The sequence below is a fragment of the Carlito syrichta genome, unplaced genomic scaffold, assembly GCF_000164805.1.
Source record: "Carlito syrichta isolate Samal-C Ts95f unplaced genomic scaffold, Tarsius_syrichta-2.0.1 Scaffold115580, whole genome shotgun sequence".
Classification (NCBI taxonomy): Eukaryota; Metazoa; Chordata; class Mammalia; order Primates; family Tarsiidae; genus Carlito; species Carlito syrichta.
The window spans coordinates 497939-520751 of record NW_007059676.1 but is presented as its reverse complement, the minus strand read 5'-3'; the positions used below and the strand labels follow the sequence as shown (position 1 = coordinate 520751).

The following is a 22813-nucleotide window of genomic DNA, read 5'->3' as shown; positions in this document are numbered from 1 at the left end:
AAAGAAAAAACTCAACCCAAGACCAATGCATCATCCTCATCCCATCACTGGTCATGGTGAATTTTCAAAGGCAGGCATACGAGGTAAGCTAGGTTGCTGAAAGCAGATCATTTCAGGGAACTTTGAGAAGAGCTTTGGATTGTGATTTTTTAAGCCGGAAAACGAACACCTAAAAGTGTTTCACCGCAACTTGAAAAGAATCTACTTGAACATGGGTTCCATATTGAGGAAAGAAGAGGTGAAGATTCAGAGATAGAGTACAAGAGCCAAGCCTGAAGCCAGTTCCTTGGATCCAAATTGCATGAATGAATAAATCCACTCTTTTTGGACAAAGTCATTTTGACTTGTTTTTTAGTCTCTGGCAGCCAACAGAGTCTTAACTCATCTACTTGAAGTCATATCTATGTAACCCAGTTAGCTCTGAGGCAAGAAAATCAGGAAGATGGAACTATATTAAATACTTGGACTATAAAAAAAGATTGTACAAAATGAATGTTTTATTATCTATCTATCTATTGATCTATCTATCTATCTAAGTCAAAGTCTCATTCTGTCACTCAGGCTGGAGTGGTGTGGCACAATCACGACTCACCATAGCCTCAACTTCCTGGGCTCAGGCAATCCTTTTGCCTCAGCCTCCCTAGTACTTGGGACTACAGGTATGTGCCACCATTCCAGGCTAATTTTTTTTATTTTTTGTAGAGATGAGGTCTCTCTATGTTTCCTAGGCTAGTTTCAAACTCCTGGGCTCAAGCAGTTTTCTTGCCTCAGCCTCATTTCAAAGTGCTGGATTAACAGGCATGAGCTACCTTGCCTGGCTCAAATTTTCATTTATTAAAATTGTTTTTATTCTAGAAATATTGAGAGTGGTTTTCTTTTGCATAATGTGATTTTACACATTTAGTTCTAAAATTCACAGCAGAAATTTATGCTGAAATTTGTGTCTAGAAATAGATTATTTGTCAGTATTTGTAGCACCTCTGTATTTTTATAGCCCAGATCTCTTATCTGATATTTCAATTCCATAAGTAAAAGTGGGAAAATCATAACTAATGCCTAACCAACACTCATAATATGAATAATTCCTAATGTGGGTCAAGCTTAAAGTTGGTTCCAAATTGGGTGTAATATGGCAGGAACAAATAAATGAATTAGACCTAAGGCTATCCGCACAAGAAATCCAGACCTGTCCTATTGATATCTATCATACAATAATAGCTAATACTTTCTAAATACTTACCAAAGGCCAGGAACTATTCTAAGCACTTGATAGGTATTAATTCATTGAATTGCAACACCATCTTTTAGGATAGATGTTAACATTACATCAATTTTATAGAAAAGGTAACAGGCTCAGAGCAGAGAAGCACAGTGTCACGCAAAGATTAAGTGACAGGCCCCAGATTTAAATCCAGTTAGCTTTCAAAACAAGGATACTCTCCTTGCTGTGACAGAGCTCACAATAACCTTTAGAGTCAATCTCCCATTTTCTTTATGCAGATGTACTTGTTTTCTTGTGTGTGAGCCTGGTATAAGCAGATGAAAACTGTCCCATAGCAGTCTTAACACCAGTGCCTATAAACATGTTGAAGGAAATTTATGGCAGTCCAAGTTACCTCTCTCACCAATAATAATTAGGTACCAGTGCATTGTTTCAGGAAACAAGTGTGGTTAAAAATTCCTGTTAAAATAAAAATTAGGGCCAGGCATGGTGGTTCACACCTATAAATTCCAGCTATTTGGAAGGCTGAGTCAGGAGGATCACTAGAAGCCAGGAGTTTGAGGCCAGTCTGGGCAACATAGCAAGACTCTGTCTCTATGTAAAATACAAAAATTAGTTAGGTATGGTGGTGTACGCCTGTAGTCCCAGCACTTTGGGAGGCTGAGGCAGAAGGATTGCTTGAGGCTAGAAGTTCAAGGCTGCAGTGAGCCATGTTTGTGCCATTACACTTCAGACTGGGTGTCAGAGCAAGACTCTGGTTCTAAAAATAAAATAAATAAATAAAAAAGAAAACCGAGAAGATGGATAATGCCAAGTTTTTTGTAATACAAGTTTGCATTTATATTTGAAAAACTCTAGCCTACATTCTGAATTTCAAACTTTTCAAATAAGGTCCTACTGTGCAAGACTCATTAAGAGATGGATAATATTTGCAGCCATGAGATTGTGCCAGGTTTGGTGAGAGATGATTCACATGCATGTTCCTCACCCTTCAGCTCCTTTCTCTAAACATTTTCTGACTTCCACTTCCTTTCCCCTGTGAATATTACTTAAATTTAGTTTTCTAATCAGCGTAAGTCATGCTTAATGCTACAATAATATTACCACATGCTTCCCATATTATCAATAAACTAGGGAAGGTTTTCAAGTACTTTGGGTTAAAAACTCTTTTAATAGGCTTTAGAGTACATGTAGGTATGAAAGAGTGGCTAGTGTCAGTAAATGCCTTTAAAACCTCCTCTGGTCAATTATAGCACTTATTAAATAATGAGCACCGGAAAAAAACAAGCTCTTAATATGGGGAAAAGAAAGTATATAGACAATGTTTGTATATCTCCCACATTCATATGTCAAAATCCTAACTCCCAAGGGGGTGGTATTAGGAGGTGAGGCTTTTGGAAGTTGACCAGGTCATAAGGGCAGAGCCCTTATAAATGGGATTATACCCTTATAACAGAGACTCTAGAGAGCTCCCCTACCCCTTCTACCATGCAAGGACACAGTGACAAGATGGCTGTCTAAGAACCAGGAAGTGGGCCCTCACCAGACACTACTCTGTTGGCACTTTGATCTAGGCTTTCCTGAACTCCAGAAATAAATTCCTGTTGTTTACAAGCCACTCTTGTCTATGGTGTGTTACAGCAGCTGGAATGGACAAGACAGAGGAACAGGTGAAGAAAAGTTACCTAAACTTCCATGACCCCATTCAGTTATAAGTCATCTTTTTATTTCATGTTACATTTCTTAGTCAATGACTAGATAGATTTTTTTCAACTAAAAAGAAAACAAATAGCAACAATAAAACCCCCAAAGATTAAAGGATGTGAAGAAAAAGTGGAAAAAGTAAGAAAGGTAGAGAGAGAAACTAAGGTGGAGGAAAGGAAAGAGAGTTAAGACGGATGTGGTGACATGCAGGCATTTTTATAGTATTCAGCTCAGACTATGAACAGCTAGAGACATTCCCATTGCTTTTCTATAAAATTGCACCTTAACGCAATACCCTTTCCACTACTCTCACTCCCTGCTGCTCCTCCCCACTTGGCGCTGAGTGCTCAGAAATCACATGAATAATGAAATAATTTCAACTATTAGCAACTCCGTTCATTTATAAAACTGAGGTTTATTCAGTGCCTACAGTGTGTCCAGCACTGTGACAGTCACTGAAGATTAAGTTGTGAACAATTCAGAGATACAATGCAAGTCATGAATGTCATTTTAAATTTTCTAAAAACCTCTTTTGAAACAGGTAAATCAAAACAGGTGGAAACAATTTTAGTTATAGAGAGGGTGCCAAAAAAAGTATACATTTTAAGAAAGGAAAAAACTGTATTAAAATTGTAATACTATATACTGATAACAAAAGATGAATACAAGTCACATTTGTCTTCTGCAATTACAAGAGGTGCTCAAAGTGTACCATCAGTGTACAGACACTTCTGATTACGGCAAACATCTCTTAAAATGTGTATTCTTTGTTTTGGCACCCCCAGTATATTTTATTTATCCCAATCTTTCAAAATTTTAACATTTTAACATATAATCAATATTCTTATTTTTTTTATTTTTTATTTTTTATTTTTTTGAGTTGGAGTCTCACTCTTTCGCCCAGACTGCAGTGCAGTGGCCACTCCCGGCCACTGCAGCCTCGACCTGCTGGGCTCCGGCGATCCTTCCGCCTCAGCCTTCCAAGTAGCCAGAATTACAGGCGCTCGCTACCACGCCCGGCTAATTTTTTGTATAATCAATATTTTTAAATGCCAATGAGATGTTTTACTTTTTTCAAATTAAATATCAAAAAATGGTAATTTTTACACTTATAGCACATATCAGTTCAACTAGTCCACTTCAAAACCTCAGTAGCTACATGTGGCTATCAGGAGGCATCACATCTTTCTTTTCATGGCACTAAATTAATCACTGGATTCAGGTGATGTCAACTCGATCAGTCATCAGCCATTTATTATCATTGCCTGAATCCACTATTTCATTATGGATTGCAAAATGATTATACTCTGTTATTCCCTCCATGTTGATTAGCTGCAATTTTTCTATAAACAAGAATTTTACCACATCAACTCTTTAAGTATCCTGAGTACAGTTCTTATAAGAAAGACAAAATAAATACTTGACTCCTCTTATATTTACTGATTTTCAGAATGAGTTGATTTCCTGGCATCTTTGAAAGGTGACCCTTCTTTTTCAGGTACTATCATTGACACATGAATTTTGACATATCAGATGTATTTTATTCCACTGCAATTATTATTTTTTTTATGCTCAACTTGTCCCAAACCTGACCAGTGAGAGCTCTTTCCTGCTGATCCTCCTTTTGACTTAACACTAGTGGTTGTCAGCAGCTTTCCTATTTATTAGAATGACAATCCTGAGTTGTATTATGTATATACTCTGCCCAGACCTAGAATCAGCCATTTCACTAAACTCCAGTGGCAAATGGCATTTAGAGACTAGAGTATATAGGAAGGAAAAAATAAATGAATAAAGCAAATTGTAAGGGATAGGTCAGAGAGGTGGGGGGGGGCGGATCTTAACAGTAAGTCTGAGAAGTTATATCCTAAAAGACTGGAGAAAAACAAAAGAATGTGTGATGTCAATGAAATGATGGGGAGAGAATATTTCAGGACAAAGGAATGAGAGTTACATTAAACTCCAATGAGATGTCAGTGCAGACACCGTATCAGAGAGCCCCATGCTCAGCATTTTAGAACTTTCCTCCTTTGTAATTACACTCGCTTCTAGGTGATCTAACCATTCTTTTAGTTTTTAAAATTGTCTTCTGACTTATGATTTACAAACATATGTAGTCAGCCCTGGCCTTACCTCTAAACTCTTGACTTGACTAGCCAACGGCCTACTCAACTATTTGGATAACTAGCAGACATCCTTATCTGCACAAGTCTAAAATTTGATTTCCATGCCTAATTCCAGCCCTGCTTCTCCCTGGCTTTCCCTGTCTCAGTAAATGACATATTCAGTCAGTTGGTCAAACCAAAAAACTTGAAAACTCTCTTCTTCTTTCTTTCACCAGCAAATTCTATAAAAATTCTGTCAGTCCCTCACATTTCTTCACTTCCACTCTTCCCTCTGCAGTCCAATTCACCATCTTCTCTACATGCAGTACTGTGCCAGGCTCTTAACTGACTTCTTTGATTTTATTGTTGGCCCTCTATGGTTTATTCTCCATACAACCATCAGTATAATATTTCTAAAATGCAAGTCCAGTGATGTCCCACCCTTTGCTTTTTGTTTTTGTTTTTGTTTTGAGTTGGAGTCCCACTCTGTCACCCAGGCTGGAGTACAGTGGCATGCTCATGGCCACCACACCCTCGAATTTCTGAGCTCAGGGGATCCTTCTGCCTCAGTCTCTCAAATAGCTGGAACTCTAGGCACACACCACCATGCCTGGCTAATTTTTTAATTTATTGTAGAGATGAGGTCTTGCCCAAGCAGGTCTCAAACCCCTGAACTCAGGCAATCCTCTCGTCTTTGCCTCCCAAAGTGCTGGGTTATAGATGTGCGCCACTGCACCCAGCCTTTCTAAAAACCATCCATTACTCAAAGAACAAAATCCAAATTCTGGAGCTTTCAGTCTGGACAAGATGGAGTAAACACATTTCATCCATCCTATACCTCCCACTGTTTACACAACCAATTAACCAACTCACTTTGGGCAACACTCATAAAACAAGTAAAAGAAGAGAAAGCTGAAAGAAATAAAGCACTTCAGAACCTGAAGAATGACTTCGCTGTGATTCTCCTAAGTTTTGGTTTATTTTGTTATGTTTGTCTCCTATGTTTCCTAGTCTGATCTCTGGAGAATAACACACCTCGAAATTCCAACAAACACTGACATAAACACACATACACACACACACACACACACACACACACACACACAGTCCCCAAAAGGACAAAAAGTCCTAGGCAAAATACAGAAGAATAAGAAGCCCAGCAGGACAAACATTTTGACCATACCTGCCCTATTCCAGGTGAACACCTTGGGAAAAGTCACACAGCCATGTTTTTTCCCCTCCACATCAGATGCTGCAGCCCAAAGACTGTGGGTGGTGCCTGGTCTTCTATGTCTGCCCTGCAATAGTGAGAGGGTATTCTTTCTCCTTCCAACTAAAGGATAGAGCTAGAGAAATCCTGAGAAGACCTCTGAGCAGACAATGCATATGACCCCAGAAACAACACTGCAAAAGGTATGAAAATCAAACACTTCTGAAACACTGCCCAGAATTCAAGTTGGCCTCTGGGAAGCACACAAGTGGGACAGACCAGAATAACACTGCAGAGGCTTTGAAAACTAAATTGGCATTTGAATCACAGCCCACAAAATAGGCTAGGATGTGCATTCTTAACACAAACAGGTTGAATCCTTGCTAAAATAGAAGACTTAAATAGGAACCAGAGCCTCATACTTAGTACTCGTAATGTGCAGGATGCAATATAAAATTACTCATTATGCCAAAAACCATGAAAATTTCTACTGGAATGAGAAAAAGGCAATCAAAAGACACCTACACTGAGAAAACACAGATGTTGAAATTATCTGACAAGGATTTTGAAGCAGTCATCATAAAATGTTTTAACAAGCAATTATGAATTCTCTTGAAACAAACAAAGAAACACAAAGTCTCAGCAAAGAAATAGAGGATATCAGGAAGAACCAAATGGAAATTTTAAAACTGAAAAATATAATAAATAAAATGTAATACTCATTTGATTGACCCAAGAGCAGAATGGATATGGCTGACTTAAAAATCAGTGAGTTTGTAGACACATCAATAAAAATTATTCAATCTGAATAGATATTGAAAAAAATGAACAGAGCATCAAAGACTTACAGAGCAATTAAAAATGTAACATTTGCATCATATGAGTCTTAGAATGATAGGAGAAAGAGTACGGGGCTAAAAATTGTGTAGAAATAATAGATAAAAATTACCCAAACTTAACAAGAGTCAAACCTATAAATTCAAGAAGTTAAGCAAACCCCTAACACAATAAGCACAAAGAAATTCAGGTCCAAATACATTATAACCATATTTTTGAAAACTAAACACTAAGGAGAAACCTTGAAAGCAGTCAGAAAAAAATTATACTTTACTTATAGTAGAAAAATTCTTAGAATGACAAAGGATTTCTCATCAGAAACCATGGAGGTCAGAAGGAAGTGGTATGACATTTTTACATGAGAAATAAAAGAGCTGTCAATCCAGAATTCCATATCCAGTTAAAATTGTCTTCAGAAATGAGAGTGAAATAAAGGCATTCTCAGAGTAAGGAAAATTAAGAATTTTTCACTAGTGACCTGCTCTAAAAGAATGACTAAAGGAAGTTTTTTAAGCAGAAAGGAAACTCCAAGCCCTCAGCATGGTGGGTAGAGTCATAGAGTATCAGGTGTCCTGCTCTCACCCCTTTTCAGTCTAACCTTGCTCGGTATACCCAGACATATTGGTCTTTTTGCTATTCTTCCAACTCACCAAGCATGTTCCTTCTCAGGGCCTTTATATTTACTAGTTTTTCTCCTAAGAAAGCTCTTATCCACTTTCTGTGAAGCCCACTTTCTGCCTTTATTCTGTATTCCCTTCATGCACCTCATCTCCTCAGGTGGGATTTTTTTGCCTGCTCCATCTAAAATAGCCCTTTCTATCACACTCTTTATTGTCTAACCCAGCTTCACTTTTCTTTATGGTACTTGTTACTTATGTGTCTATATATTGCCATCATGTATCTAAGTATTTACATTCTTTCCACTAGAATAAAATACTTTGTCATATTTTTGCATCACTGTATCTCTGGCACTTGAAACTGTGTTTGGCACAAAGTACATGCTCAATAAATATTTTCTCAGTGAATAAATGAATAAAGAAGGAATGATATAAAATACTAGCTGGATCTCTCTGTTTCCAAAATAAAAAGAATGTGGAGAAGAAACATGGGTAATTAGAAAGTGGAAATAGAATAAAAAGCAGCATCCAACCTTAGAAGTGCTGTGAGTGGAGGAAATGAGAAGATGATGCTCAAAGGGTATAAGGAAACTTTCTGTTATAAGATGAATGACATCTGGAGATCTAATGTACAACGTGGTGACTATAATTAGTAATCATGTATTGTGTATTTGAAATTTGCTGAGAGAGTAGATCTGAAGTATTCTCACTGCACACACACATACATACATACACACACAAAGGTAACTTTATAGGAGGTAATATATATGCTAATTGATTGATAGCAGTAATCATTTCACAGTGTATACACATATCAAAACATCATGTTGTATGTCTTGAATATGAATAATTTTTTCTTGCCAATTATGTCTCAGTAAAACTGTAGAAAGTAGTGTTGCGACAATAAAAATATGGGAAATAAAAAGATGGAAATTGAGAATGGAAAATAAAGAAATGAAAATAAATCAAGAATGAATCCAACATGAGAAAAACTTAAGCTCTAAGAAAGAAAACCCAATCTTTGAAACAGAAACAAGAACCAAAACTCTAAATGGAAGGGGAAAAATGACTTCTTAAATTGAAAAACAAGATCTGATATGCAGCTAAGTTTGTGCTATTTCAGAAGGAAAAAACTAAAATACAAAAAGATTTAAGGAGATCTTGGAAGAAATTTTTTTAAATATAGGCAAAAAGAAAAATTCCTATTAGCCTTCAGACAGGGAAAAAGTTACTTAAAAAGAAACAATTAATTTGGTCTCAGAGTTTCAATTGTCTGTACATTATATTTTATCTCCATTAATATCCAGGAGCTAATGAATCAACATTTATATGATTTTGAGACAAAACATCTGTGAATCATGAATCTTATACTCAGTTGTATTATTATTCATGTGTGAAACATGCAGATACTTTTATATGAAAATACCTGTATTTCTCTAACAATTTACTTGAAAATATTCTTTAGCTGTCTAAAAGCTAGATCTCAAGAACTACATAAAATATTAGTAACAGACATATTTGCTAATAAGACCAATGATCATTCCCATTTCTTTCTTACCAACAAAAACTCTGATATTAGATAGAGTAGATCTTATATCATTCACAGAGGTTAATTTACATGGGTTTGAGTCAATCATGGTAATACCATTCCCCTTTGTCAGATCTGAGCTTAATCTAGACAATGAGATGTAAGAAAAAAATACACAGGGGACTTCTGAGAAATAGTTTCTGTATTGATAAAAATTGACAGGTAGGAGAACTTTCCTCTGCTTTTGGTGGCATTTGGGTGATGGCATGATACCTGAGGCTACAGCAGCCATATTGCAACAAAAAGGGCATCAGCCTAAAACCAAACCCAAGATACTAAGAGTGAAAGAGTTGGAGACAGAACACAAGGACACAAGGACTCTTGGTTACATCATAGTGTCAGTGCATGAAGCAACCATGAATCTAACTCTGGGTTTCTTTTTATATGATACAATGCATTTTTTATTGTTTAAGTCTTTTAAGTTAAGGGCTATTGTTACAGTGAAAATTACCTCCAATTGATACAAGATTTGAGTTTAATTTTTCATTTTAGGGATCCTTCTGAAGAAAATTAATTAAGTTTTGTAGAAAACACACTTTCAAAAATAGTTGTTACACTATTATCACAATTATTTACAATATCCAAATAATTTGTACTATACAACCATTAAATATATGTTTTGTGAACAATCTTAAATGAAATAGAATATCATAATGTTAAGTAAAATAATAGTGTACAAAATTTTAAAATTCATTTAAAGTCTGGTAGAAAATATATTAAAATGTTGTCTTTGCTGATGAGTAATGGAATTACACATTTTTCTCTTTCACATACCTTCTGTGTTTACTTAATTATCTATAGTTGAAGTGTATCATTTTATAAAAATAAGATATTTCCAAGACCACAATTGTGAAAAGTACACGAAAACAAGAAAAATGTTTTGGTAATATGAGTAAGTAAAAACATATAATTTTTACTAACAATGCTTACAAATAAATATTTGTAAGCAAATAAATATTTGGTGCAATCTATATACCAAAAGAAATACACTTTTTCTGTTAAGGCAGTGACATCGTGTGTGTGTGTGTGTGTGTGTGTGTGTGTGTGTGTGTGTGTGTGTGTGTGTTTGACATTGCCTCTACAATGAACACTATTAAAATAAAAAGTCTAATCTAAGATTTTCCTCCTTCTTCATGAAGTTTTTCCTAACCTCCCTTAATAGAATGAATCATGTTCATCTACTAACACTATTCTTTTTTTTCTCTTATTACAGTTAGTATAAACTAATTCCAGCACAATTAAAATCACAGTGAAGTAAATATATTTTAATATCTTATTTGATTTCAAAGTAATTAATACCATGCAAAGATATGAATAAATCCATATTGCTAAGTAAAAGAAGCCAGTCTAAACTGTATGTTTCCATTTATATGACATTATGGAAAAGGCAAAACTATAGAAATGATAAATAATCAGTGGTTGTCGGGATTTGGGACTGGGCAAGACTTTACTGGGCAAAGAACAGGAAATTTTTTTAGGGTGGTGATTCTATTGCAATGGAATGTATGATATTATGTACTTGTCAAAACCCACATAACTTTGGAGCACAAAGAATAGACCTTAATATATGCAAATTTTAAAAAATCATTGAGAAGAAATGCAGGCTATGACAAAACAATCTGACTGCATTATAAATGTATGAAACAACCTTCCTGAAGGAGAGGGAAGAAAAAGGTGTAAGTAACTTTGAAGTCTGTAAGACTAAAAGTAAATGGAAATGCAAATAAGCACTGTACTCTAGTTAATAAAGTTATGTAAACCATTATAATCAAATACTGGAATTGAAAAATAAAACAAATGACTGGGCCAGTAGCTCACGCCTGTAATCCCAGCACTTTGGGAAGCTGAGGTGGGCAGATCACTTGAGCCCAGGAATTCAAGACCAGCCTGGACAACATAGTAAAATATTATTCCTACAAAAAAAAGAAATAAAAAATTAGCCAAGTGTAGTGATGCATGTCATAGTCCCAGCCATGTGAGATGCTGAGGTGGAAGGATCACAAGCCCGGGAGGTCCAACCATGAGCCGTAATTGTCATGATCATGCCACTGTACTTCAGCCTGGGCAACAAAGTGAGACCCTGACTCAAAAAGAGAAAAAGAAGAAAAAGAAGAAGCCAGGTTTCTGACTCTTGAAGTGAGAAAGTACAGATTAGCAAAGGGAAAAGACTCAAATGACCCATGGGGCAGTGGATTCAAGTCAAAGAGATCAGTCTAAATTTCTATTTAACTTAATACAGACACAGATGGATACACATAGAAATATTTATATCTGTGTGTATACCCAGGGACTGACTCACACACACATCTATTTCCTTGCCTTTTCAGCTGAGAGGGCCTAGAGGCAATGACATCCCAGTAGTGACAAGCACGTACGCTGCCCAGATCTTGATTTCTAGTACCATTTTCTAGTAAAAGGAGATAGAGCTCCTTAGAGGAACGGCTGATCCTACAACTCAGGCAGGAAATAAGATGAGCCTGGAGAATTTTGCAGTGCTGGAAAGTAAGAAAATGTTAAACACATACACACACACACACACACACACATACACACACACACACACACACACACACACACACACACACACACACACAATAAAGGGAGTTCATCAAAGGGACACAGGAGCCAAATGAAAGAGCACCAATGGTCAATGCTAGAACTAGAGCAAAAAAATAAAGAACTATTGAAGTATAACACCATACTGAAATACATGTCATATAAATGAAAATAATTGAATAAATAAATAAAGAGGGAGAATAAATCTTCCATGAAGAAAAAGTTCAAATAATGTATGTAGATACTCCCGCCTCAAAGAGGTAGAGCATAATCCCCTACTCTTTAAGGGTGGGGTACACACGGTGACTGTCTTACAATAGTACAATATGGAAAGGGAAGAAAAACAACTTTACATGAAGAAACCTGACCAACACTGCCCCAACCAACCTGACTAACACTGCCCCAGCCAAAGTTAAAGTTAACAGTGATAGATCATGTTTATGGTACAAACCCTTGATATAATGTGAGGAGAAGGGCACTTTACCTCTGTGGTCTTCTTTCCCAAAGCCTATAACCACAGTCTAATCATGAGAAAAATGTCAGAACAACCCCAACTGAGGAATATGCTATACAATGCCTGAATGGTACTTTTCAAAGTTGTCAGTCTTCAAAAATAAGAAAAGTCTAAAAAAACCTGTCATTGCCAAGAACCTAAGGAAACATGATTATTAAATCTAATGTGATAACCTGGATGAAATCTTGGAACAGATAAAGGACATAGGGTAAAAACTAAGAAAATCTAACCAAATCACAGACTTTCATTAATAATAATGTATCAATTTTTTAAAAATTTAAATTCAGAGAGTATGTATGTGGGTTTGTTACATGGGTATGTTGTTCAATGGTGACGTTTGGGCATATATTGATCCTGTCACTCATATAATGAATATGGTACCCATTTGGTAGTTTAAACTAATTCAGCTCCTCTAGAAAGCAGTTTGGAGATTTCTCCAAGAACTAAAAGTAGATTTACCATTTGACCCAGCAATCCCATAACTGGGTGTATGTCCAAAGGAATTCAAATAATTCTACCAAAAAAGGCATTTATATGTTTATTACAGCACTAGTCACAATATTGGTTCATTAATTTTGACAATAGACCATAATTAATATAAGATGTTAGTAATAGGGGAAACTGTGCATAGTGTATGAGACCTCTTAGTACCATCATCCCAATTTTTCTGTAAACCTATAACTGTTCTAAGCTCCAGAGTTTATTTTTTAAAAGTAATTAGTAATTTCAGTCAAACATTGTATCCACAACACAGGCAGGATGATGTAGATGAAAAACTCAGCATCAATACCAAGGTCTTATGCTTTATATCAAAGACTCTGCTTGGCACAGGGAACACTCAGTTATCAATCCAGACTGTGCCACATAGCAGTTACATAGCTTTGGGATCTGGATCAGTATCTGCAATTTCAAATTCGTTGAGTAAATGATTCCTAAGGTTCAGAGGTCCAGATCTAAAGTTTCAGCATTTTTGTCAGAGTGCTGAATTCAAGATCTGTTTGTTTCACTATCTACCTATATTTTGGGAAATTCCCTTGACTTCTTTAATCTCAGGTTTATCTGCTTTAAGATAAGAAGACTAAAAAAAATCATCTTTAAAGGCGCTTCCAGCTTAAAATGTCTCCAGCAGCCATGTTTCTCTATGTTCTTTTCAACTTCAAGCTCACTCTGGCAGCCTGAGTCACCTCATACAACTACAATTATTTCAGGCACAATTAGATGGAAAGCTTCCTGAGGACAAAGAGTGTGTTCATTTTGCTCACAATGCTGTCCCTTGGGCTCAGAATAGAACTTGGCACTTAATGGACCCTGAATTGGTATTTGTGCAATGAACAATGACATTTAATTTTCAAAACATACTTAAAGAGAAAACAGAACACTACAACTCTCTAAACAAAGATACCCAGGAGGAAAGAGCCAGAATAGTATGTGCACCAAACAAAAGAGCCCTTATAATAGTAATAATATCATTCTGTTGAAGAATGACAATCATTTTGAAAACTGGCTCTTTACAAAGCAGGGTTTTTAATAGGATTATGAATTCCTTATCACTTTTTTACAAGGGTAGAAAAAATTGAGAGAAGACATTTTCGAGGGCAACCAGGTTGAGGGGAAAACCAGCACATGAAGTTTGGAGTAGTGAAAAGTAATGAAAAGATACCAAGCAAGCGAGAAAGGAAACATTTATGTTTTGCTACAAATATTTCACTAAATCTAGTTTAGATTTTGGCCTCTGGCAGTGTTCTTAAAGTGCAAGCTATGGCTCAACCTCTTACAACAGAATGGCAAGGGATGACAGAAAAATAAAGATTCCTGAACTCTACTCCTGACCTATTGAATCAGAACTGTAGCAGAAGAGGCCCAGCAATCTGAATTCTTAATAGGCTCCCCAGGTGATTCTTACACACACACTGGAGAACTGCTACCACAGTAAGTTGTGATCATCTCTCTAAGAAAAAAGAAAATACTTGTTTACACCAGACCTGTAACTATCTCAGATGATCAGCATGCAATTCTGGGAAGAGATAAATAGACAAACTTGTCCTGTAATTTTGTGAGCATAAAAAATAATAATAAAGGTTAATTTGAGGTTAATTTAAACTCATGGAGACAAAGAAGGGCATTTTACTTCAAGCTCATGATGGAACTAAACCACTTTAATAAAGAAAAATACTTTTTAAGTACATATAAGTTTAAAATATTGAGTCTAGTTTCAGCAAGTTGAAATTAAACCACAAGTTTTACTTGAATTCATCCATTCTTTTATTGTGACTAAACAAATATTATGCCTCAAGTGGTTTAATTTGAATGTTTTAATGGTTTAATTCTAGGGTATAGATTCAGATTGATTTTAAAAAGTCTGATTGGGCTGATGTGTGTGTGTATTTTTATTGAACAAAGCCTTTATGGGTCATACTTATGAAGACAGACTGTTTCTAGAGAATATTCTAGTTACTCTTGGACTTCGTTTCACCTTATTCTTTTTATATGCTTTTAGAAAGTCATGACACTATCACAAACAGCACTTGAAAGTCATGGAAGCAGATTTAATTCATAAAAATTTATTCTCTGAACATGAGATCACTGAGTTTATTTACTGGAGTAGTATAAGAACTCAAATTTATCTAGAGTGCCAGTTTTGGAAGCCTGGCTTTGTATTTGCTTTATTTTGAAACCAATCGTCACACAATTTCTGTGAGTAGATGAGGATAAATACACCTGATTCAAAATGAGAGAATAGAAATCATAAACCCTAAGTATCAAAGTGAATTATTCAATCACCTATCTGATAATTTGCCAGAATATGCATAATTTCTGTTCCCATAATGCTTTTTCTCAGCATTAAGTCATTCCCCTCATAGTCAGAGTTACTGAAATCCACAAGGGTGTTGCTCAGTGAACAGCCTGTCTTAGTTTGGAGCTCTGGTCACCCTGAAAGCAATTCTTATTCTTTCCGATTATAATCTTCTCAACAGAAGGCTTCCACTGAAGAAAAAAGTATAATATAGGAGCAATTTTAGAACATCTTATCTTAGAAAAATGCAAAGGATATTTGACTACCAGACACCTTGAATAGAATTCAAAGTCCATCTTTCGACTGAAGAGTAAGTTCCCTGAATTGTGGGGAACCAGTCTTCTTTGTTGTTGAATGGCACAATATCTAACACAGCCCTGTGTACACAGCAGAGCTCAATACATGTTTGTTGGTTTGACACATCAATTTATTTGATAATTCTTAACCTGTTTTCTTTGAAAATATTTCAAGAATATCCTTAAATTAAGTTTGCTTTTTTAAAAGGTCTCCTAGTTGCCAAGCTTGATGATTCAGCCTGTAATCCCAGCACTTCTGGAGGCAGAGGCAAGTGGATGCCTGAGCCCACAGGTTCAAGACTAGCCCAGGCAACTTGGCAAGACTTCGTCTCTACAATAAATCAAAAATTAATTGGGCTTGGTAGTGCACACCTGTAGTTCCAGCTACTTGGAAGGTTGAGACAGAAGAGTCGTTGGAGCCCAGCAGATCAACACCAGGGTGGTCATGAGTGTGCAGTGACAGAGTGAGACTCAGACTCAAAAAAAAAAAGGTCTCCTAGAGACCTTAAAAAATTTATGAATGTAGAGTGCTTTTTGCTTTATTTACTTTATGTGGTACATACATACATGATACAAGAGTATATAGTCAGAGTTCTCCAGAGAAACAGAATCAGTAGGTTCTAGAGAGACATATAGAAAGAGAGAGGCTCAGGAGGTCATGGAAGCTAGAGAAGTCCCACGATCTGCCATCTATAAGCTGGAGGCCCTGGAAGGCAGGTGGTGTAGTTTCAGTCCAAGATCAAAGACCTGAGAACCAGCAGTCAGTGGTGTCTCAGTCTGAGTTGAGAAGCCTAAGAACTAGGATCATCAGTGTCTAAGGAGAGGTGGATGTCACAAATCAATAAAAGAGAGCAAATTCATCCTTCCTCTGCCTTTTGGGGTCTATTTCAGGTCTCAATGAGTTAGATAATGCCCATCCACATTCCTAAGGAAGGATCTACTTTACTCAGTCTACTGATGCAAATGCTAATCTCTTGCCAAACACCCTTATAGACACACCCAGAAATAATGTTGTCTGGCCCAGTCAAACCAGCATGAAATTCACCTCACGAAAAGTGATGTGTACTTGATTTTCAGGCCATTCTTCAGTAAGCAAAATTTATTTTAAATGGGTTAAAATTTGATTAGAGTCTGCTGTGTTTAAAATACAGGTTTGTAACTTTGATTAAATTCAACATTTCTGAGTGATTAGGTAAATGAAATAGAAGCTGAGAATCCTGTAAAAGAAATTATGACCAAGGAAAATGTATCTCATCTAGTTCTTGGATATGGAAAAGCAATATTGGAATTATTTCAATTACAATAGTTCAAGAAAGGATCCTCATTGGTACCTCTTGTATTGGATGATATTACCAAATAAAAGTTCTTCAGACAGTGAAAATAAAATGTGCAAACATTATGCAAATGCAAACCATAGGTTGTAAACATTTCGAACCCAGTTTTTTTAATCATTGTATTAAATGATTAATATTTCTATCTTTACTTTTTTAAGTTAAAAATATGAGCACACAGACTAATAATGAAATTAATAAAAGTAAAAACAGTTTAGTAGTTCTGAGTTTAATAATATAATTTTAGAGATTTAATTTGATCTCTCTAAAAACTGTGCCTTCATATCCAGATCTTACTATTTTTTATTCCTCAGTATGCAAGCATACAAGTTCAAGTCAGAGGCCACACATGCCCCTGTTGTTGTTGGGAGTATGAGCACAAGCATTCTGGAGGACAGTTTTGCTCGACCTCTCAAGTCTTCAAATGCTCATGCCCTTTGTTCCAACAACTGTACTTCTAGGCATTGATTTTTATAACTAGTTAGCACATGTGCATAATGTTACATGTGCACGATGTTATGCATTGCAATATTGTTTTTAACACTGAAAAACTAACAATAATGTTTAGTTCCATCAATGAGGATCTCCGTCAATTATGGAGCTACATAGTATGGGCACAAATGTCTATCATTTTCATTATTTTATTCTCTAGTCTTGTCTGGATGTTGAAAATTTTGTAATACAAATAATCTCAAAAAATTTTTTAAAAATTATGATATATTGATTCTACGGATTTCCATACCAAGAACGGTGTGCATCTATGTGCATTAACTTGAAATTATGGAATGCTATTAAACAAGTCACAGAACATGTAGAGTATAATTTACTCACATAAACAGAAAATCAAACAAACCTTATATGTAGGAAAGGAGAGGGGTGGGTGTAGAAAAAATCTTGTTAGATATACACCAAGCTATTTATCATGGCTTCCTCTTGGGTTTAGAATTGAAGAGGGGAGGGATGGTATATTAGGATTTTGATCTTTTATTCTATAAATCTCCATGCTTTTTGGTTTTTCATTTTAGTAAGCATGCATTACTTTTGTTTTGCTTAATAAAAAGGAAGAAAAATAAGGGACACTAGTCATTTGTCAACCCACATTTGTCCTAAAACGAATTAGATGTAGAAATTCAGATGAAAATTTGGAATAAAAGAACTTCAGTCAGTTTTGAAAAATAAGATGTGTGCTATTATAACTGACAGGACATGTGAACATATGCAAGTTTTGAAGAAGTGAACAAAACATACATTTATATTTTATTCTGCCATGATTACAGTAATAATGAAGTAACTGTTAATAAACATTATACACATCAGATTTTTTGTGTTGTTAGTAAAACTAACAAATCAATCATTAATAAGCACCCATTATGTATAACTTACTTTGCTTAAATTTAAACTTGATTTCAAACACAGTGGTCACTGGACAAGAAATTCCAGTTGCAACTGAAAAGGTAATCACATGCCATTATCTTCTGTGAGGATGACTTTTGAAGTTGGTTGACTTTTCTTTCATACATCTGTTAGGTGATAGTTTTAACCTGCATTTTACCTGTCAGAGATCTTGTTCATGGCAGGATCATGTAGGATTGTGTCTTATTCCTGTATCTACCTCCATCTGGCTCAGAGTCTGATGCACAGAAATATTCCATAATTCATTAAATTGTGGCTTTTTCCTGCCATTGTAAGTTGCATTTTAAATCTTCTAACATGAATTTTTAAAGGACTTTTGACCTCAAATCCCATAATATTCCATTGTAAACTAATGCTGACATTGACCTAAAAGTTTTAAATTCTGAATCCCGAAGTTACATCATTATGACCAAATTACAAATTTGGCTAATCCAGAGTAAAGGGCTTCATTTCATACTAATGATGCTGCTGCCCCATGCCCTATTCTGTGGCTACACTTACCTTCTTCCTGTCCCTGGCACACACCAAACTCATTACTACCACAGGACATTTCCCTTGTATTCTCATGCCCCTGGAACTCCATATGGTTAACACCTTCACATCATTAAGGTCTGAACACAAACATCACTTCCTTAGTGAAATTATCAGCCAATTTAAAGTATTTCTTCATTTGAATTTGTTCTAAATTTTTGAAAGAAGAGATCATGATAGTGGTACATTTGTAAAAAGGATTCTGAGCTCCCTGGTAATCAAGGATCCAGTTGGAAAGACTGCCTTCTTTAATAAGTAGGGGAATTCTGGACTAGATTGATGATTGATAGGAATTGAAGGTTATAATGAACCGTGGTGAGCTAAAGTGAGTAAAAGCATTAGATACACACATGCACATTTGTAATGTCTACAAGTGTGTTTCTATATTGTTCCGACCTGCTGTACTAATAAGAATAAAACCTGGATATAAAAATAAATAGAAGGAGAAAGTATCAGATTAAAAAAAAACACAAAGTAACTCTTGACACGTCCATCCTAACTCCCACACTTTCTAGTTTCTCTTTTTACATCACCCTGTCTTAGTATTGACAAAGCATTTAGCCATGACTTCGAATTATCTTGTTTATTTATTTGGTTCCTTTTGTATTGACTCTCCTCTTCTCCTGATTTGATGTAAATTCTCTAACAACAGGGGTTTTTCCTGTATGATTTGCCTTTGAATCTTCCATGCCTACAGTAGTGTTCTACTCATAGATGACATTCAAAAAAATCTGAGGGTGCAGACAGTATATATGAAGTTGCAAGTGCATGATCCCTTCCTTGGCTTCTTGAATTATTTTTGTCATAGTAGATACTTGACATTTCCAAAGGATATGCCAAATTTCCTCTAGAATCACTGAATTAGCAATCAGACCACAGCACACAATTTTATTAGTTTCCTCAGTTGTAAAACTGGTATACTACTATGCACCTACTTCAGAAGGTTGTCAAGACAATTAAGTAAAAACAGCAAATCCCTGTTGACACATGGATGCAGGGGGCTCAGCTGGCTCACACACTGGAAAACTGCATGATTTAAATGTGTATACAAAAAAGGTACTAACTGCTACTTCAAGTCACACATCTCTGAATAGAAGGCAGGGTAGTTGTTGGTAGACTCAAAACTGTGCTGTTTTTCAAGAAGTGTAAGACAAAACAAGAGGGGGAAGCTTCCTTTAATATATGACTTCTTACATGTTCACCCAGCTTGGTGAGAAGTGTAAGCTTGGAGAAAAGGTGGATCTCTCCTCAATCAGGGAAGTAGAAATGGTTCATGAAAAATAGGTTTGGAAGTCACACCAAAATTACTCGAGTAATTCTACTTCCAACTATGAAAACCACATCACCTACATCATGGACTAAGTTCCTACCACCAAATGAAACAATGAATCTTGAGCAAAGTCAATATAATTTGCCTTCTAAAATAACTAAATTTCCGGGCTAATTCAAATGAAAGTATGATCAGAGAAGATCTTATTTTATTTGCATTATATAGACAAATCTGTAACTTTATAGCTTAAAAAGATAAATCCAAAAAAACATCATTCTGATCTTGGCTCTATCAAGTGTGTCATCAAGCCCAAGTGGCAAATAAGGAATGATATTTAGAAGAAAATGGCAGAACAAGTTAAAGAAGCGATTTGGTATCATAGGCCCTAGACAAGATGAATGTCAAAATAGTGTACCTTGGCAGAGTGTCTAATAGGAAAAAATTAATGCCCATGCTCTGAAGGCTTCACAGCCAAAATGGAGCAGACCATTTTAATTTTCAGAGGAATTTGGTGAACAAATGACTAGATATCCACCAAACCTTGGTACTAATGAAAAATACAGTGCATTCTGAGAAAATCAATATATAGTTTGCCTGAAGGTATCCCAAAGGAAACATTCAGTTATTGAGGTTTAAAATACGTTAGCCCCAGAATAATAAAATTCTTGAATTGCAGGCGTTTGCAAGAACAGCAAAGGGGTTAAAGACATTTTATATTTTATCAAAGCTCTAAAACTGCTGTGCAGAGTTTTTATGCATTTCATATTTTTTCCTTGTTGCTTCTTCATGCAAAAGCCTTCACCAATTCCTGAGAGCATTTGTTTAGACCTTCTTAATTTGCTCTTCAAATAAAATATTCTTAGTCCCACTTTTACCTGACTTCCACAGGTTCACAGGGTCACTGAAGATTGAGTTGGGGGATGTGGGAGCATGTCTTGAGGAACAGATATTTGTCACTGTGTCTCAGGACTGTTTGTTGTTCTTGCTCTGCTTTTGAAAAATAAGTGCTTTTTTAGTCAAGCTAATTTTGACTTTAATTTTACTTATGAATCGTACTTAAGGACATGAAGAAAAATAGGAAATTCTCTATTTTAAAAAATACAACAAAAATATCAAGATACAAATATAAAGGGCTCAGACTGTCTTTGCAGAAAAAAACTGAAGTATGTGTTGGAAATTAGCAGCTCAATTTGGACTAAATCATGAAGTTAATTTGGATAGTAATCTAATTTGACCCTAGCAGTCTAGGTTTATAAGTAAATTATTCAGTATTTTTCTGACAGTCATGAAATGGAATCCTTCCTGAGAAGAAAAACAAACATTTTGGGGAGAACAAAAATCAGAGAAGGTAGTTTAGTACGTGCAACATTCTACATTTCCTTTCTTGTACCAAGTTACCTATCAGTAGTCAGAAGGATGACTGAAGACAAGTATTTTTTTCAAAAAACTAATTTTATAGAACCAATACTAAATTCAGAACAGAAGTATTTAAAAGTGGTATCAATTTAATGAAATAGTTTTTCTTCTAAATAAAAAAATTAGCTTTTCTTCCAAATTAGAACATAGCGACAAATACATTTATGTCTTCTCCTATAAATACGACTGCATTTGCTCTAGTACTGGTTATGAGAAAGACTATTTGAGAAGGTATTTACAAAGTTAGCTTCATAGCCATCTTTTAGTAATCACTTACAGTCTTATAATCCATTGAGTTACAGAAACATTGGAATTGTCATATTCAGAATTTATCACCAAGATACAATTCATTATGATTTTCTTTGCCAGTGAGGTTCTAAGCCGCTTATTTCTATCTCTTTTTTAGAACTCTTTAGAATGTCTCAAAGTTAGCTGGTGCTATGAAAATTCCTTACACTTTCAAAACAAATTTTTGTTCATTCTAAGAAAAAATATATAGCACATGATAGCCGTGGACTGTGACTACAAAGATAGAGTGCTGAAACTCTAGAGAGATTGAGAATCACTGTTCCATGTATTGTTTGCACTAGAATGAAGATGATGAATTCTGAATGTTAATCCTTTGTGTTGGTCACTTAGCTCTGACCCAAAGAGTTGAAAATACATCTAATGATTTGTTCATCAAACTTCACTAAAAATGAAAATGTCTCTTCAGCTTGGTCCCTTCAAGAAGATGAGGTTAAAGTACACTGATCTGTCCTCCAAAATGTCCATTGCACAAATTTTCCCAGAGAAATTACAGAGGTAAGTTTTATGGATCACACATTCTTAGCAAGGTTCAGCAGCTATGTTGAAATAGTGAATCTTAACAAGTTCTCGAAATCCAAGTAGTAAAAACATTTTTGCCATTCCCTGGTAGTTTTGGTCAGTAAATCACTGATAGAGGACATGAGGAGTGCACTCCTAAGTCATATATCCTTCTATATGTGCTGCTGAAACTGTGTTGAAATTTGTCTGTGATCCGTGCTGTTCTTTAGAAACTAAGATAGTAAAAAGAAAAGCACAAGATTCCAAGTCTTCAGAACCATCACAATCCATTCAAAAATCTTACTTGAATTCAAGTCTATTCACCATTTAGTTTATTACTATTAGTGAAGGAAGCATAAAATATAACCATTTCTTTGGCATTTTCAAAAGGAACTTCACTAAATACTAAAGAGGATAAAAAACAAATTAACAAAATACTATAATTGCCATCAATATATGCAAGTCTTAACAGACCATTTAGTTTCTGAATGATTTCTTTATTGCATAAGAATTTCTTATTTTATATAGCCGGGCTCGGTGGCTCAACCTGTAATCCCATGCCTTTGGGAGGCTGAGGTGAGTGGATTGCCTAAGCCCGCGGG

The 22813-nt window shown here is 35.6% G+C and overlaps 1 long non-coding RNA gene across 1 annotated transcript in view; it reads right to left on the bottom strand.

Annotated features, from left to right (window-relative positions):
- LOC110594356 overlaps positions 1-22813 on the bottom strand; it is a 125458-nt gene that overhangs the window by 61658 nt on the left and 40987 nt on the right. The window lies entirely within an intron of this gene.